Consider the following 18,212-nt stretch of genomic DNA (forward strand, 5'->3'; position numbering starts at 1 on the left):
AGCTGCACTTCTTCTTATGGGTTAAGAGAAGGAGTCAGTCACCTTCCTTGAAACCAGCTGGCTAAAATCACGCATACACTGTTTGACCTCCGTGGGAAGGGAAGGGACTGTCTTCATTTAGCAAAATATTAGCCCCCACGCTTTGGGGGGAAACTGCAACTTGAAATAAACATTTGGGTGCATCTTATTTAACCTGGATGCATGCAAAGTTTTGTCTTTTACATAGTCATTTCTCTTCCTCTTCCTCTCTTTCCCTGCCTTCACTTTTGTTTCAGGCTTCCTGACGTCCTGATCCGGATGGTCTGCCCCAGGTCCCACACCAGGGCAAACAGGATGGGAACCCTCTCCTGGAGGGAATGAGCCTGTGGGTGATGCCAGGCAGGGAAAGCACCTCAGCTCCCCTCACAAACACTGGTTATGCCTGTGAAGCAGCGAAGCAGATGCTTGAACTTCAGCCGCACAACCAGGGAAACTGAGGCACGTTGAGTGATGACGGGACTTGCCTAAATCCTGTGGCAGTGCTCACGTATGGTTTCTCCTGCGTCCTTCCAGCAGGTGCCTGGCGGTGTAGGGACAGACGTACAGAAAAGGTGTTCCCTGGGAAGCTCGACAGGTGTTTGGTGCAATTTCTATGCAACTCCCTGGGCTTGGTCCCTTCAGGGAAGAGGCAAGGTGTCCCAGGAGGTCTGCCACAAAGTGCCGTTTATCAGCAGCCCATTTCATCACAAGCTAACGACTGCCCAAGGCCCCGTCACCCGTGACTGGTTCCACAGCCGGGATGAGGCGGGATGGCCGCCGGTGCAGGGGCCACCCGGGGGGGGCTCTCTCAACTGCTGGGCTCGGCCGGGGCGACCGCTTCGGTCAGCGAGACCTGGCAGCTGCCACCCCACCACCGTCCCCCGGGGCCTGGGGGCCCCGCCGGCCCCGTACCCCACCGCCCCGTACCCCACGGCCGGCGGGGCGGCCTCCCTCCGCCCAGGCCAAACTTTTCGGCCCAACTTTCCCGCTTCCGCCTGCCGGGGGCGGGCGGCGGGGAGCGGGGAGCGGCCCTGGGGGTGCCGGCGGCCTCCTTTGGGGGCAGGCACCGGCCAGATGATGCCGGTTAGTGTTATTGGGGGGGTGGGTGGGCAGGGGACAGGGGTGGGCTGCTGCCCGGCTTGTGGGGAAGGGGTTTTATTTTGCGTTTTCTCCCTCTTCTGGCTCCTCCTCTTCTTCCCTCCTCCTCAGGGGGAGGGGAGGAGGGAGGCTCTGGGGCAGGAGTAGCCAGAGCAGGGAATTGTTTGGGAGTTCAGTCATCCAAAAGCCGTCTCCCGTATGGAGGATCTGGCTTCCCGCATCCCGGCGCCTCTTCCCTCCTCCTCCTCCTTCTTCTTCTTCTTCTCCTCCTCCTCCTCCCGCCGCGCCTGAGCTCTGCGCGGCCCCCCATCCCCAGCAGCAACCCGCAGAAAAAACACAACCACCCCCCCACCAAACCAAGGGCCCCCCACCTTCCCCTTCCCCCCCAAAACAGGCTTTCCCCCTCTTTTTTACTCTCTTTCTCCCTTTTATTTTTTTTTTTTATTTTATTTTTTTTTCTCTGTGTGTGTGTGTGCTGAATTCCCCGCAGATCCGGCCTGGAAGTTCCCAGCTCCTGGAGTTAAGCCTCTTTGTTGCTTCCCTTCGTTTGGGGCATCTTTGTGTTTCCCCCGCCTGCTCCACTGGAGACCGCGGTGAGTGAAGCGAAGGGGGCCCGGGCCCGGACCCGGCGGGGCTGGCGAGGGGCCGGGAGGATGGCTGTGGCGGGCGGCGGGGCACGGGGCTTTTCCCCCCTTCTTCGGGCCAGCGGCGGCCAAGCTTTGTGTGTCAGAGTTTGGGAAGTTGGTGTGGGGATGCGGGGAAGGGGGATCCGCACAGGGATGCGGGAGACGTGACAAGGGAGGAGTGGAGACCCGCTGGTCCCCACCAGCACGGGGCTTGTTTTCGCTCAGGCAGGTGAGATGGGGAGGGGGGGGGGCTCGGCGGTTTTGCTTCAGCTCGTCCTCCTCGGTCGGTCGGCGTTAATGGAGGGCCCAGTGCATGCACACACACACGCACCGCGGTGCTCCGGCGCTTGCCTGAAACTTCCCCAAAATCTTGGTCCACCACGTCGCCCCGTTCCTCGCCGCCGGCTAGTCGAGGAGGGACGGACGGTGCGCGGCGGAGCGAGGGAGAGGGAAAAGCTGTGCGAAATAAACCCCAGGTTTCATCCTCCGTTGCTCCAACTCTTGTCAAAAGCTGATGCGAGTTTGCAGGCAAGACCCGGCTCCTGCAGATGCGAAGGCATTTGGGTTTGTACCCTGTGAAGGAAAGGGCTGGTGCTGCTGCTGCTGCTAAGAAAAGCAGGGGTGGGTAATCTGCGAGTAAAACTTTTGTCTTGTGCAACCGTAGAGTTTTTCACGGTTGGTGCAAGGATGTGGAGTTAATTTGGGTCGGGGGAAGTAATTTTCTGCTTTGCGGTGGGATGCTGTAGGATTTGTGCACGCGTGCCTCGCTGCTTGGACTGCAACTTTGGCAGGTCCTCTGGATGGTGCCTGTAAATAGAAAATGTGTTGGGGAGAAAGTGGGATGCTGAATTTGTAGCCGTGTCCAAACAAGACTTTTTAAAGTGCTCTGAAGATATTAATGCTTACTTTGAAAAATAATAATAGACTTTAACCAATACCCCTGACTGCCAAGAGGTATTTAATACAAATCTTGTATCTTTGGGCACTTCCCCAGCTAGTTCTGGTACCCCAAGTGTTATTTCACTGGCATTGTGGGAAAGGCAGTTCAGGTCTATTAAAGGGGTTTTTTTGTTCCTGTTTGTTTTAAAGAAACTCTCTTGACCTCTCCGCAGCATTATGCGAGTGGGATAACAGGAATCCACACACACACTCCGCGCCCTCGCATAATTCCCGGCATGTCTTAAATTGCTTGTTTTTCTTGGTGCCCAATTCTCTTAATTTCTACATCGCTACTGTGGTGTCTTTTTGATACGTTCATTTGCAATCTGCCATTAAAGCTTCTCTTCCCATGGGCTAAAAAACTACTGTGGAAAATATTAGAAGAATGTGGGTGTTTTGTAAGTAGGATTTTATATTAGTTTTCTCTTCTTCTGAAACTAACTGCCTCAGTGTACATACGTTTAGAGGAGGGTTCTTGCATATTTATGCATATATACGTACATGCAGATACTTTTATTTAATGGGTTGGATACTGAGGCTTATGCCTTGGGGAAGGATTTCAGCAGAAACACATCATGGGTTTGCAGTGAAGATTTGTGCTGTTTATTTAAGTGACCGAAAGAAATGAAGGTGAAATAACTTCCCATGCTAATAGGAGTCATCTCGGGATCTTCTGAAGTAAATAGGACAATTGGGGAGAGCTGTGAGCTCCCTGCTGGGTGCATGATATTCTCTGACAAGAAATAAATGGAGTTTTGTTCCATGTACTTTTCTTAACCCTCCCCTCTAGATACAATTACAGGGACTCATCCTGCACGTACAACGCAGGCGAGGTCCCAGTAGGTGTTTGCTGTGAGAGTTGAAGTCAGATGCAGTGCAGTCCTCCCTGCTGGTGTAGTTCCTGCTGGGGAAAATGAGGCAGGTTCATCTGAGGGGTGCACAAGGATCCTATGCAGATTTGAAAGGCAAGTTCAGTTTTCTCCCTCTCTCATACACGCACACACCCACCCACAGGACCTTTCTGTGAGAGATATCCCAGTACAAGTAGCTGAATCCACACACATCTCTTCTCTGCTTGGTGCAAAGAAGTATTACAGGTGAATGTATGTGCTACAAACTGGCATGTAAGTCTTATGGCTGCTATGTATCCCTACAATCTGGAAAATACAGCTTTTCTGTACCTTGTACTGACATGATACAGAAGCACAGAGCAAGAGGTTCTTAAAGATTGCAAAGTGAAACCCAGTGCCTGGTGTTTGCAGAGGTCTTTCCAGCTGTTTGGGTGTGAGACTCCTGGCTTGGAGTTTTGCTCCGTCAAAGGACAGGAGAATCATTGCCCAGTCCTCCCCACTCCTAGAAACTCCGTTCTGTCCTCAAAACTAACAGCAGACAGATCCCTCCAAGCCTTTAGTACCAAACTGGCAGCCCTGCAGTGCTTTCAGGGTGCTGGTACAGCTGTGAAGCAAGCAGCCTGCTTTGTCCCCGTCCTCCCCAGTGATGCAGAGAGGAAACTTCCTTTCCTGAGTTAAGACAACTAATCTGTTTAGGGCAGACCTGAATTTTTGTAGTGTCTCATCATTGTTACTGAATGACCCCACTTGACTGAAACACCACCAGATCTACCTGCCAGTGCTTCCCGGCCTCTTCCTGAATCGCATGTCCTCGGGAGCACAGAAACCTTGCAGTGTGATAACATGCACAGCAAAAAAAAAAAAAGAACTATTACTTCTTCTACCCGGGCTTTGGGAGGGAAGATGGGTGATAGAGCAGGAAAAACACTCTTCAGGTGAAAGCACGGGTTTGGATGTGGAGGTGTTTGGGCTGTGTCCTCAGCCAACACACGCGCGCTCTGTGAGCTTAAACAGTTTCTTCCGCAGCCCTGTGCCTTGTTTTTCCCATGCAGAAAACGGGCTTAAACCCTGTGCCGATGGGGTGAGCACTGTGGAGGGCAGATATTGCCATCCGTGTTGACTCTTGCCAGCTGACCGGCACCCACCCTTGTGTCTCTCGGAGCAGAGCTCAGGCACACCAGGGAGGACCCGCTCTGCCGTGCTGAGCCTCCCCAGGACTGCCGCAGGGCTGGAGAGGCACCTTTACGCCTCCAAAATCGCTCCCTTTTCCCAGGCAGACAGACACCCCCCACCACCACCACCTTGTGTGCCTTACGAAGCAGGGGAGAAGTGGCAGAGAAGAGTGCATTGGGGACCACGTTGGTTGTTTTAGCCCAGGTTGGCCCGTGGGTGGGTTCTCAGAGACCTTGGGCTCACTTAGTCTCAGTTTAGTCGCTCAGCCTGCAAGATGTTACAGCAGCAGTAGGCCAACGTAACTCCAGGTTAACTAAAGTTTCTTTGGCAGTAAATAATGGTGGATTGTTTGTTTTAATGCCTGACGCCGAGTGCCTCAGAGGTATGAGGCACAATTCTCTTGGACTTCTAATGTGCAAAGATGGCTTGATATATTACTGCTGGCATGTTATGGACCAAGGCTTGCAAATCTCTTGGTTTAAACTGTTACCTCCCGGGCTAAAAACTTTACAGTGCGAAGTTACAGTTAGGATGGGATAACCCGCAAGGAAAAAGCTCTCCTGCAAAATCTTCGGAGACTTCCTGTTTCTGGTTAGACTAAAAACATCCTGAGGGAAAAACCTGCTGCTGTGTGTTTTGGTGCTCCTGTGGTCAGTCTCGGTTTAAGAGGTTGTTATGTATTCCAGTTCCTAGGCCAGGAGAACAATTTAAGGTGAATAATGACTAAATGAATTGCAGGTCCTTAGGTAGAACGGGGGTGATTATCATCTTAGAGTTTTCTAAACGTTCTTTGGGTAATTGTTCAACAAAATGTATCGCAAACATCTTTTTTTATTTCCTGGTGTTTGGTTTAGTTCCTCTTGGCCCTGAATCATACAACATTGTTTCTGGTGTTTCGTTGGCTGAACATAGTGCTTGAAGCCAGTTTTCTGGAGGGAATGCTTGCAGGATGGGAGGCTTTCAGAATTTGCTTTGTATGCATATTTGCACATAAGTTTTTTAAAATCAACTCTCCACAGGAGCGTGTGCTCCAGCAACACAGCTGTATGAGTGTCCATGGGAAGCTAGGACAAAAGGAGCATGGATGCAGTGGAAGCAAGTCAGCTGAAGAGCTCAGAAAGATATTTGTTGCAGGGGAAAAAAACACTCGATGCTTACACAGTCCCAAAGCTGCTGCAGGCAGTGCAGGGCTTTCTACAGAAACAGGGAACAACAGGTCCCTGCCCTGAGGATGCTGCATGCTCCTTTTATTAAAATGGCCTCTCCTTCCCTGTGAAAGGACAAATGGGATGGGAGGCTCAGCTGTGCTCGATGGGGTTGTTAGCAGAGCACCTGGCACGGTGCAGACAGGGTGCCTGAGAGGGGCTCTCAGGGCTGCTGTTGTGTGTTGTAGGAGCTCTTGAGTAAGAGGCAGTGCCAATTTATTTTGGCTCTGGTGGGATCGATGGAGGGAAATGTGCTTCAGGGAGCGTGTGGGACGTGCTTGAGCTTCTTCGCCCTCCTCGCAGGCAGTGTGCCAGCACAGAGGTGAGAGCCAAACTTTACCCTTGCTTTCTGCTCAGCTGCTCTGGGGAGGCTGCTGCCCTGTGGCCGAAACTCTTCCCTGAGCTCCCCTTAGACGTGAGGATGGTGACTGCACCTTGTGCCCGTGCAGCATGTTGGAGGCTTGCTGGGCAAAGTCCAAACCACACCACAGCGTGTTGCCCCTATGAAAACCCACTGTTGTCAAGTTCACAGAGGTTTTGGGCTGTGGTGTCTCTATATATGTCTGTGAAAGCCAGATGGTGTTTTGGAAACCGGTCATTTTTCATTAACTTCTGTGCCCGGCATAGGCAGTAAGTCTTTCACCCTGAGCCCTGCGGCGGCAATGCCATTTTGGCTCTCTAAGGTCCACTCTGGCAAAGAGATTAGCCAGCAGGTCATACTCTTATGCAGAACCACAGTCCTGGTGCCCTGCCAAATGCAAGGATGTGTTCACTGGTTGCGATGTCAGCGAGTCTGAACAAGCTTGTGTGTCTAAAGACTGTGCATCAGGCCCTTCTGCTGTTCTTTAGATCATAAGAGTGGAGAGGAAAAGGGTGTAAAGATCCCTGTCAGAACTGCTTCATCAGCTTTCAAATACCAAAATGAGGTTGCTTTTTATTTTTCTTCTAACAAACAAAAGGACAGGTTAGGCAGAGCCCTGTGAATCAACGTGTTAAGCTTAGTGTGTGTTAAGAAAGCTTGCGGTGATGTAAACCTGAGGTAGTCTTTGAGAAGTAAACCTCAAATGTGGATACGCTGGCCTAGAATTTTGTATTTATATGCAAAATGCAGTTTCCTCTGATAATGTCACTGTAATTTATCCTGGTACTTTCAGGTAGAGCAGCCACCTCACTTAGTGATGCCAGTGTTTTAGGGCGCAAGCCTGGGATGTGAGGAGAGCTGGGCTTGGTTCTCTCCCCTATACTGCAGATTTCTCCCCAGGTTGGGGCAGGTTGCTCTTTGCCTCAGCTCTCCACCTGCAAAACCTGTAAGTGGCACTTCCCTGCCTCCTTGTGGTGTTGAGGATAGGTCTGCTGGAGATGGAGAGAGACCGTAGGTTTGCTGGCCCTCGAAAAACCTCTTGAATGAGGACCACAGTTGGTTTCAGCAGAGAGCCTCTTGCGGCATTGGCAGCCCGATGGGAGGCTCCTGCGGTTGCCTCTGGGGACGTCCGCCCCGCGCTGGCTGGATGCGGGCTCTGTAAGGGCTGCGTGATGCTTTTGGTTTGGAGGGTAGGCTGGGTGTGTGGCTGTAGAGAAGCCCCTCTCTCAGCGTGACCCTTGGGGAGTCTAGCGTAGGTAGTAGCACTGCAGCTGCAGCGAATTTATGGCTCCAGCCAGTGGTGGTACAGAGAGGCCATTGTAATCCTATGTACTGTACAGTGTACATCTCAACAGGCAAAGTGGCTCCTGGGTTGGGTTTTTTTTTTTCCCCCTCCTCCTCTCCATCCCTTCACGTCTAGCTTTATGAAGTTCCTCCCCTTAAATTGCAAATTTGGCCTTATCTTCAAAGAAGCCCTTTGGTGCCAAGCTTTTAAAGGTAGGGAGGAGGCGAGAGCAAAAACATCAAATCCATTAACAGCCCAGTTGCCAGAGAAAATGTTTTTTAAAACAAAATCTGAAACCTTAGTGTTTGAGATCCAAAGCTGAGATTGAATACAAGTATGGGCCTTGTCCCCGGAGAGTCGCAGCGCTGGGAATATGCTGGCAGAGACCATGGAGCGAGGATTCTTGTGCATGCACGCACACAAATAGACAATTATTTGGAAGCCAATAGTAATCTGGATGCTGAATAATAATTTACTTCATCTGGTGCCTTCTGTCCCAAGTTGCTCCCTGAGCTGTAGCTGACATGGAGAATGTTCTCGTCGTTCCAGCTCTCCGCTGGATGGCAGTCCCCTCTGGGGCAGGAAGGTGGTGCTTGCTTGCACGTTCCTTGGCCGTGGGTGGTAAAAAGGACTAGCTGGCTCCGCTTCTTTAGAGCCTGCTGCTGTCAGTGAGAGATTCCTTTGGGTCCCCTGAATGGTGATGGGAATGTGATTCCCGCCCCCCCCCCCAGAAGAAAGCTGCTTGTTTAACAAACCCAAGCAGTGTCAGATTGAAGGGGTGGGTTTGAGTCCCAGCGTCAAGAGATGTTTTCAAAAACGTGCTGGGTGGGATTTTTCAAAAACACCTGGGATGACTTTAATGATGTGGTGGAGAGTCAATGAGGCTTGTGCATTGAGAGACCAAACAGCTCTCCCCTCACTTTTAAGTACAAGGTCATGCTTGGCGGGTTTGTGGGATGGTTCCACTGTCACCAGTGTAACAACTGCCCAAATTAGTCCCGACCACCTACTCTTGCATGGAAGTGGACTCTTTATTTCAAAAGTGGCTATCAGGCACATCTTAGCTTGCAAGCAGTTGGAAGTGCAGCTTCTAAGCCAGAGCCATCTCAGCAGAAAGAGAGCAAGATGGCTCAATTATCCAGCCATAATGGGGTCTGAATCCAATGAGGAGCACCCCATCACTGGCTCCTCTGGGGCCTTGTGGCACAGCCAGCCAAACCACAGCAGATTTGTGGGACCCTGGCAGGAGGAAGGCTTGACATCTACTAGCTTTTGAGTCCCTTTGGGGACTTCCCTACCCCTCAGCTAGCCAAGCAGGGTATCTGGCTTGTAGCTGTCAACCACTGCTGGAGCTGCAGGCTTGTAGGGTGACACAGGGCTGTGAGAAGCTGGAGTGTGGAGGCCTCCTCAGAGAGGCATGCCAGCTGCTCTGGATGCATCCATCATCACTGTTTCATCGCTCCGATGTTGCTGTTGGGGTGTCTGGGACTGGCCTGAAGGGAAAAAGTCTTTGCTTCCCAGCAGGTGAGGCGCAAAGCTCATGGTTGCATGCCAGCTTGTGCCTGAACACTTCTGTAAGGCTATAGAGAAAGAGTCCAAGGCACCACAAGGGCTAGTTGCTTTTGAGGACCTTGCTGCTCTGGGTGCCTGAGCTGCCGTGAATGTCAAGAGTAGCTTAGCACCTTGGCACTCCAGCTCCAGGCCCTGCCAGAGATGGCTGCCCAGCCAGCAGAGAGGGAGAAGGTCTTGGGATCATGGTCAACTATGCTGGGTGACCATGCAGCCCATTCGCTCGATGACAGATGCTGAGAAAGGGAGGTCAGTACCAATGTATGGAGCTGGCGCCTGGGTGTGCGTTTGCTGACCCTGCTCCCTTCTTGGCAGGGAGGTGAGTAGCTGGTTTGGGGAAGCGTTAGGAAGGAGCAGTATGGTTTACATGGCTACAGCAAGACAAGCCAGCCCTATATCTCATAGGACAGGCACCAGTCTACTAGCAAGAGCTAGCTGTACTTGCCTGGTACGCAAATATGCAATACAAGCTGTGGGATCCTGCTGATTGCGTCGTGAAGCCTGTTGTCTTTTGTGGGAGCAAGGGTCAACTATTTACATCATGTAGCAAGTTAGGCAGGAACATGCTTGCTAAATATACAGTTGTCCAGTTTTCCTCACGATTGCCTGGACTGCAGATCTGGGGAGGAGGGAAAAGGAGCACAAAGAGAACAACATCAAGAGCAAAGTGGCAAGCCGTGTTTATTGTTGATGCCTGACCTGCACTCTACCCTATAATCTGTGTCCCCTGGGATAGCTTCGGACATCCCTAACCTCTGAGCCACTTCAAAGAACCACCTTTAAAAAATTTTCCCAAACTAGTGACCAAGCAAACAAGCAAAAATTTCAGCAGCCACAAAAATGTGAGCGTAACCCAGTTTTTGCATAGCTCCAGCGTTGAAGATAAGTAGAGGTTTCTTAACATTGACTCTCTGGATGAAGGCCTGAGAGAGGCCTGCCACGCCATCTTCCCCCATCACCGTATTCCAAAACCTAAATTGTTATTTGTATTACAGTTGTGTCTACAACAAGGCTGGGACCTGGCTATGTTAGATACCACGCTAACTTGTAATGGAAGACATCCCCATTCAAAACGGCAAGACAAATGCAGAACAGGCGGTAAAAACAGAGCATGAAAAAGGACACGTGTGCGTTGGACTGACTCAGCAGGTCAGCACTGGAGCTTGGTACAGACCCTGCGTTGCCTGATACCCAGTCCCATGCTCTGCCTTGCCCTGTTCTTCAGAAGAGGAGGTCAAAGTCAAGCATAGCTAGGGCTTGACTGAGAGTTGTCTGCCTTGAAGCTGAGCGTTGTCCATAGCAGAATCTCATCTTCATTAGCCCTCAGCTTGCATCAGTCAATAGAGAGTGATGTGGCTTCATGTGCTCCAGTAAGTGGTTGCCCAAAAGGGGCACTGGGCGCTGCAGGTGGTGTTAGTAGCATCTTGCAACTATGGCATGCCTTGTGTTGGGCCAGGCAGCCGGTCTCGCAGAGCTGAGACTCCTGCCTGTCTTCAGAAGGCAAACGAGCAGGAGCTCTGCTGGGATGCTGGGGGAGTGGCGGATGGAAAGCAAGAGCGTGTGGCTAAAGGGGAAGGAAGGGAGCCAGATATGACTTTAATTCTCTCCTGTCAGCTAGTTTTCAGCTGTGGCATCGTGCTTTGAAAGATAGCTGAGAGAGCTGAGCGCCAGTGTAATAAAAGTGTTTTGCTTGGAGCATGCAATCTCAAGTAAAACAATCTCATTATATAAATATTGTGTGCCTTCTTTCTCGGGGGGGGGGGGGGGGCTGGGACTGTGCTCCTCCTGCTCTGGAGGCACTGGGTTTCAGTGCACAAGCCAAGGATAAAATCTAACAGATGCTGCTAAGGGCAAGTCCGTGGCTTGCACTGTGGCCCAGGTGCAAGAAGAGATGTTGCTCACCTCTCCATGGTCAGCACAGAGGTACCTTATGCTGTAGGGAGGTGCAGGAGGAGGGATGAGGAGCAGCAGGGTTACAAAGAGCTGCTCTTCCTGAGAGCTGCAAGCCACGCTGTGTGGCTGGGGATGCACAGGGGTACCCGAAGGCTAACCTGACCCCTGCAGTCCCAGGTAGCCCAGGGTGCTGGAGCAGCTGTGTGGACACCAATGGCAGGACATGAGCAAAACCTGGCTTGATGAGGTAACTGGGAACTGTCTCTCGAGGGGGATGGGACTGCTTCAGTGAAACCTGGGCAGGTTCCTTCACCCCTCCTTTCTTGTCTGACTTACAGCACTGTTTTGGGGAGCAGGTGGGGATGCGTATGCATCCTCTTCTGGCACCTGTTTTTTTGCAGAAAGCTGTGGGCAAACTCTCCTGGGGGGCTGCTTGTGGCCATGCCCTGCTGCTCTCTGAGTAACAGCCCAAACTGCAGTTGGAGGCTTTTTGCTTAGAGGAATGCTTTAAAACATATTGTTTTTAATGGCACTATGTTGCCAAGGGCTCTTTGTGGCTGGACGAAGAGATGACTCCTTGCTCTGCTCTCTCTGCAGGAAGAGGAACTTATCTGAAGAAGGACTCCTCCATTTTACAAGTGGGTTTTATCTGCCCTCTCCAAGCTAAATAATTTAATTACAGAAGAGATCTTAGCTGAGGTGTTTGGGCCCTTACAGTTTCACCCCGGCTCATTCAGTGCCTTGGGAGTGGAAGAGTGGTGGGAGATGCCAGACAGCTGCACAGTTATGGCTTTTTCTTCTGTTGGTCCCAGGTCACTCCTTGTGCATGAAGGACTGCAGAGAGGCACCAACGTAACTGTTGCCTTCACTTCTGTCCAGCTGAATTAGGCAGGGTGTGGGATGGAGAAGGTGTGAAAAAATGGGTTTGTGCCACCATCCCTCCTTGTGCTTAGGGAAATTAATCTCTTCCTCTTTCCCGGCACACACATCCCTCTCAGTTTTGCCGGGGAGGCTTTTTTTTCTCAGATCCCACAATGGGGCAGGAGAAAGGGATTACAGCTGAGGCTGCTAGCGTGCCCGTTCCCTGTGTGTGCTGCCTCCCAAAGGATGCAGGGGCCGCCGCCAGGCCCTCGCACCCCCCTTTCTCCTCATTTTTCTGTCTTTAATTTCCCCTCCTCTGCCTGAGGTCCCTGTGCCGCCAACAACAGTTGCCGGGGCTGAGAAGGGCTTGTTGGGCCGTATCCTGGATGCCCCTGTCCCTACTTGTTTTGGGAAGGCTGATAAGGAACAACTAGGGGCGGCTCCCCAGGCGCCAGCCCGCTGCCAGAGAGGTGCTCCCAGTGCTCCCAGCCCTCGCCGACCCGGGGCGAGCACAGGCCGCTGGCATGTCGGAGCGGGTTCGGGGAGCCCTTGCCCGGGCAGGGTGGCTGCCTGCAGTTGCAGGCAGGGCTGCTGCCTCCCCAGAGGTTATTCTGGAGAAGTACCATCCTTGAAAGGAGAGCCACGTCTCTCCTGCCCTTCTTTCCCCACCCCTGGCTGGTGGATTGGGGCTCGGGGGTTCGAAGGCAACGTTTTCAAGTCTCCGCCAACGTTTCCGATCTCGCAGCGTTTTGCAAACTGGGAGGGTGTTGTGTTGACCTGTCCCCTTACAGGCAGCCAGGAGAGCAGCGCAGTGGGGCCGGCGGACATGGCATACGCTAAGTGCCAGCATCTGTAAAGGGCATGTAGGCACCAGGCCAAAAAGCCTCAGTGAGCTGTTAATGAGCCACAGATCGACAACTTTATCTGGGAGCCTGCTGCCTTGGGCTTCTAGAGCTTTCTGCTGAAGAAATATATGAGTAAAAGCTGGTGGTGGATAAGGGTTGGGAAGGAAGGCCCTAAAACAAAGATGCTTAGAAAGGCGCGCCTGGGGTGGACCTCAGGAGATCGCCTCTGCCAGAGGCTCCTCGTGTTTTTTCTGAAGGTCTCCTTAACTTCTTGGGGGCTGCAAAAAAAGACTCATTTTCCATGTAACACCTTTGTAGTCGATAGGTAAGACCAGCACAGAGGTTCATCTGTGGCTTTTAGAGTGGCGGCTCTCCAGAGGCTTTGCTGGGGTACAAAGCCCTGGAGGCCACAATGGATGTGTTCCCCTCTTGCACGGGGAAGGACGCTCCCGACAGATGTTTGTTATCGGCAAAGCAAAGCGAAGGAACAGACAAACTTCAGCTGGCGAGAAATGCAGAAGGAAATTACTGTTGTTTCCCTGTTGGGCTTGCAGAGGGAATTCTGGAAGCTGCTTTTTGTCCTGTTGTTACAGTTTATGTAGCTTATCTCTTTCATGAGGGACCATTAAATCCTGCAGCATGTTGTCAATGTGACTATATGAGAACAGCTTGCTTTACCCATCCCAGGGCTGAGTGTGCCAGCTGCACCACTGGATTTAAAATCACGGAGCAGCATTTCCTCAAAACTGAGGAGTGCTTTTCATCCTAAAAGAGTTTATGGTATTTTCCAAATTAAGAAACGGTCAATAATTTCCCTACTGGTAATTCTGAGATTGTATTTCTCTTATATAGCTGAGTTTTTGCAGTTGCTACAGGGAGGGGTGAAGTCCTTATTCCTTTCCACTTGGAGTACTGCATTTGTGGTCTGTAGCAAGTGACAGTATTTAACATAATTTGGAAGGTAGGTACTGACTGAGCTGGTCTACAGATGACTTTGCACTGAACAGTGAAAGTTTTTTCTAGGGGTATTTAGTGCTATGGGACAGTCACAGACTTCCCTTCTCAGAGAAAGTGTTGACAGTCTCTGTAAGCAATTAGAGATAAATGTCCTTGAGGCAGAGGATGTCTTTTTATTGTGGTTTTGTAGAGTACCTAATACTGAGGTCTTAAAGGACTCTCTGTAAAATAAGAGAATCGAATAGTCTTTATGTTCTTTTACTGGACAGTAATGTAAGGATCTTCGAAAGATCCAAAGAGTTTTAAAGATTATTTTTTTTTCCTGGTAGACAAGTGAGCAAATGTCAGAGGTTTGCTGTGTCCTCCCAGATCACTGCTGGGTGAGTCTTTGGAGAGGATGATCTGATCTTTTCTGTGAAACGCCTACTAATGCCTCTCGAGCAAAGGTGATTTTTGCATTAAAAAGGCTTTCTAAATTGATAAAGCAATTCACAGCACAAAAATGTCTTAGTCCTTTGCAGCAGAGGAAGAAGTAGACTTCTTGGCTTAGACTATTGCTGGCGCCTTTAAGAATTTCTTGGGCAAAACAGTGTGCGTTAATAGAGAGTAGATTCACTTATGTTCTGCTTCTGTTGTCACCCCCCAAGGCCCAGGGGCTGGTATCACTGTTTCTTCCTGGTCTCTTTACTGCTCACAGTTTTCTCCAAAAATGACTAAACATATAAAACAAGGATTGGGCTTGGGGGTTGTTCTTTTTTTTTTTTTTTTTTTTTCTTCCCATATTCTAGGACAGACACTGACCACAGTCATGTATTTGTTTTTCTCCCATACTTCCAAATGCAGTCACATAACAATAGCCTGGAAAAAAAGTACTGGAAGTGATTTGGTCATGAATTTGTTTCCTTTTTTGGGCTACAAGGAGCAGTTTAGTATTTGGGTGAGGAGGCTGGGAGCTCCAAGCCATCTCTTCCAAGGTTGAAGGGGGTTTAAATGGGCACCATCCTGGTAAAATGAGAAGTACTGTAGAAAGGCAGCCTTCTGGGGGCAAGCACTTCCATTGCTCCATGTGCAGAGCCTCATGCTTGGGGGCCCTTTTCTCAGCTGGCCCCAAGACATTATTTGCTATTTACGTAATAGTGGAGTCTTGTACAGATGCTGCTTAACATGCTTTGTCTGCCACTGGCAGGCAGGGATGGGCTAGAAGAGAAATGCCGCCTCCCATATCAGGCTGCTTCAGAAGTGGGTGACTTTGCTTTCCTTAACAGATTGCTAATAGAAGGTGGTGGGTGGTGTTGTCTTATTTATTTTACGTAGGATGTCTTGACAGATGGTGATTTTGAATGTTGTCCACAGCTGTAGAAACTGATTGCTTTCTAAACCAAGTTGACTAAGATGGAGGCATGGGAGCTGATGAGATGCGGGATGATCTGCAAAAGAGGAAAACCGATCAGAGTACCAGTTGGCTGTGCTCTGTTGTCTCTCTCCTGAGGAGCAGGAAAAGAAGTATTTTGCAGACAGGGTTGGGAGATACGTTTTCGGTGTCTGGACCTTTGGGTCTTGGGAGGTGGTATCACTGTTTACAAGGAAAATGAAAGGTCATCAAGTGGGACAAAAATGAATATGTGGTTGCTGCACTGGACAGGAGGGTGGCTGTTAAAATCTCAAACAGTACAGGCGGTGAAATCTTGAAATTTTGTTGATAGTTCAATGGATTTGGTCCTTATAGGAGAGAAATCGAAAGCAAGTGGAGCTTATGCGTACTGAAGAGAGAATACCATCTGATAAAGGCTAGACCAGTAGGTAAAGTTTTCAAATCGCAGGAAATTTCCTTAAAGTATTTATTTATTTATGGCTTTGCCGAAAAATTTTTGACCAGCTGTGTTTAAAAATATAACAGTAATGAGATACTTAAAAAAAGGAGTTAATCTCTCCCTCTCTTTGACATGCTGCAGAGCACCAGCTGTAGCACAAGCGAGCCCCGAGGAATCAAAATGGCATAGCCCTGCAGCCTGTGAGCCAAAGTCACACCTTGGGAAGCCAAACCCTGGAGGGAAGCACCGGCCTGTGGCAGGTCACAGGGATGCTGGAGGGGTGACCCTTTGGCCATCCTCCAGGGGCGGCAGGTTCAGCCTGCCCAGTTCTTCAGGGCTCCCCAAATCTCCCCGGTTCCCACAGCCCCCCAGCCTCTTGTCCTCAGGGCAGCAAGACCCAATTTTGTCTGTGGTGCTGGGAGGCCTTGAACTGTCTCTGACACCCCCGATGGGGAAATGCTGGAATGAGGAGGAGGGGAAACCAAGGGCTTTTGTACTGAGGGAACAAAAACCATCCTCTACGTGTCCTTGGGTTCAGCTATTACAGACTCTCCAAATTGGACTGCTTTTTTGTTTTGCTTTTAAATGCTTCTTTAGCCAATGTGATTTAAAAAAATTTTTTTTTTTTTTTTTTTTTTTTGGCTGGAGGGTGTCTTTTTGGGAGACAGAGCCAGTCCAGGGTTCTTCATTTGGCCCATCCAGCTTATCCACAGAGCATGCACAAGCCATCTCCTCTGGGCTCATTTCCTCTAGGATTCCCTGTGGCTTTGCAATGGCCGAGCCTTTGTGTTTGGTATCGAAGGCAGAAGGGCCAGCAAGGACAGGCCAGCTGTGCTGTGTCCTCCAGCCCTCTGCCAATGGGGGCTCAGTGCGAGGTGGGGGAACGCTGGGAGGGCTACAGCTGTGAGAGTGGTGAAAAGTGAGATTGGCAGGAAACTGTTTTGAGGAAGAAGATGCCTCTTCTGATGATGGTGGGGTGGCACATGGGGGACTGGAAAGGTAAAGCAAGTTAGGTTTGGTCCTAGGTGGAGGACTGTGGGGAGAAGTCTTGCCTCCTCTGGGCCTCCTGGTTTCAGCTTCAAGATGACATATCACAAGAGAAAAATCTCCTCTCCCTGCTGTTTCCTTTTTCCACCACTGGTAGCTAATCAAGATTCAATTTTAATGACTTCCCTCTACTCTCTCTGCTTCCTCTCCCCCTGCCCCACACATGCTTTTTTTTTTCATACTTTTTTTTTTAATGCATTTCTTTTTGGCAGGAGTTGAAACGCAAGAAGCGTTTGGACCAAGATGAAACCAGTGGAGGAGCATGTTGGGCAGTGCAGTGCTTTGTTCTGAGTTCAGGGGGAGAAAAGGGGGAAGCGAGGGGGGACGGGATGTCATTTCCCAGATGGGGACCCTGCCAAAGATGTTCTTGCTTCAGAAAGCAAAGAGTAATTTTTGAGGTTATACCAGGTTTAACCCTTTGTCGTCTCACTTCTGCCTTGCAAGGAAACACCAAAGTCCCTGGACCTGAAACGGGGCTGTGTTGTGTTATGTGGCCCAGGTCTCAAGCTAATGTCTGCTGGTATGACTAAATGCTAATGACAGTCCAGGGTTCTTGTTGGAAACCGTAATGAGTGGATGAGAAATCTGTGCTTATTTATCAGTGAGGGTCCAGAACTAGTGCGGTTGCCATTTGAAAAACAAGATCAGCATGTTCCTTACAGGGGGTCAGGACTGCTGTGCTGTTTCCTGCCCTGCCAGAAGCACCTGGTAGGATTTGGGATGCTGCTGAACTCTGCTTCAGCTGTTCCCATCGTGAGGCAGGGAGTACTTTTGCCTCCTGATGTGCAAGATGCTTGGGAAACACCTTGTCCTTTGACCAAAGGAGCGCTGCACTGCTGGGACTGGGGCAGCAGCAAGCCCCAGCCCTGGGTAGCTCATGATTGTGCTGAGGACCGCTGGGAGATCACAGCATTGGTTCCTCATCTCTGTTTTGAGCCAGTCTCCTGTGCAAGAAAATTGTGTTGTTGGAGGGTATGGGGGGTGGAAAACCTCCATAGGCATGTACTGCTGTATTTGTGACTGCCTGGGGCCATAAATATTGCATGGTGTGTGGGCTGCTGATTTAATTGCCCCGGGGCTATTGCACAGTAGGAAACTGAGGGTGAGGATACAGGAGGGGAGCAGAGAAGGGAAAGTTAAAGCAACTCTAGCTCTTCATTAAGATCTCTTCAAGGTTGTAAGTACTTGGAGCACCTGTGTCAGGACTCCAGAGAAGGTCAAATACCTCCTGATTAAAAACACCCCAGGGTTTTGGTCTATGGTGCTGGGCTGTTTGTTGGTATGGAGATCCAGCCTCTTCCATCTGGATGGGATTCTCCTGGGAAGACCACCCTCTTCCCTCAGAGCTGGAGGCGACCAATGCTGTATGCATAAAGTCCTGTTGTGAAAACTAGGGCAGAGTCACTAGTCACCACAACTAAACCTGCAAGACCCTTCTTCATGAGGACCAGCAGTCCCTCTGGCCCTCCGATCTCTCACAGTCCCTTTTCTCTAGCTAGGAGGATAACAGCTTTCCTAATCCCCCCATGAACCTCCTGAACATAAATACAATTTTCAGCTCCAAAGAAGGTGTCAGTAACTTTGGGCTGGAGACCACAAACATCTTCTTCCTGGCAGCTTTGGCCACAGCATGTGAATTTTTGATCACTTGCACAGAGTGCAGCTGGCTACAA

General features: G+C 50.4%; 1 protein-coding gene across 4 annotated transcripts in view; it reads left to right on the forward strand.

Moving 5' to 3' along the window:
• Window positions 1-1,244: 1,244 nt before the first annotated feature.
• The window catches only part of BOC (BOC cell adhesion associated, oncogene regulated), a 57,056-nt gene continuing 40,088 nt past the window's right edge, over window positions 1,245-18,212 (forward strand). For 3 of the 4 annotated variants that reach the window (XM_052794555.1, XM_052794556.1, XM_052794557.1), the window contains exon 1: window positions 1,517-1,709. The gene's annotated coding sequence lies outside the window, so the exon portion shown is untranslated. Of the gene's footprint in view, window positions 1,710-18,212 lie in introns of all 4 variants that reach the window. The other variant, XM_052794554.1, reaches the window with a different exon arrangement.

This window comes from Harpia harpyja, chromosome 8 (assembly GCF_026419915.1).
Source record: "Harpia harpyja isolate bHarHar1 chromosome 8, bHarHar1 primary haplotype, whole genome shotgun sequence".
NCBI lineage: Eukaryota > Metazoa > Chordata > Aves > Accipitriformes > Accipitridae > Harpia > Harpia harpyja.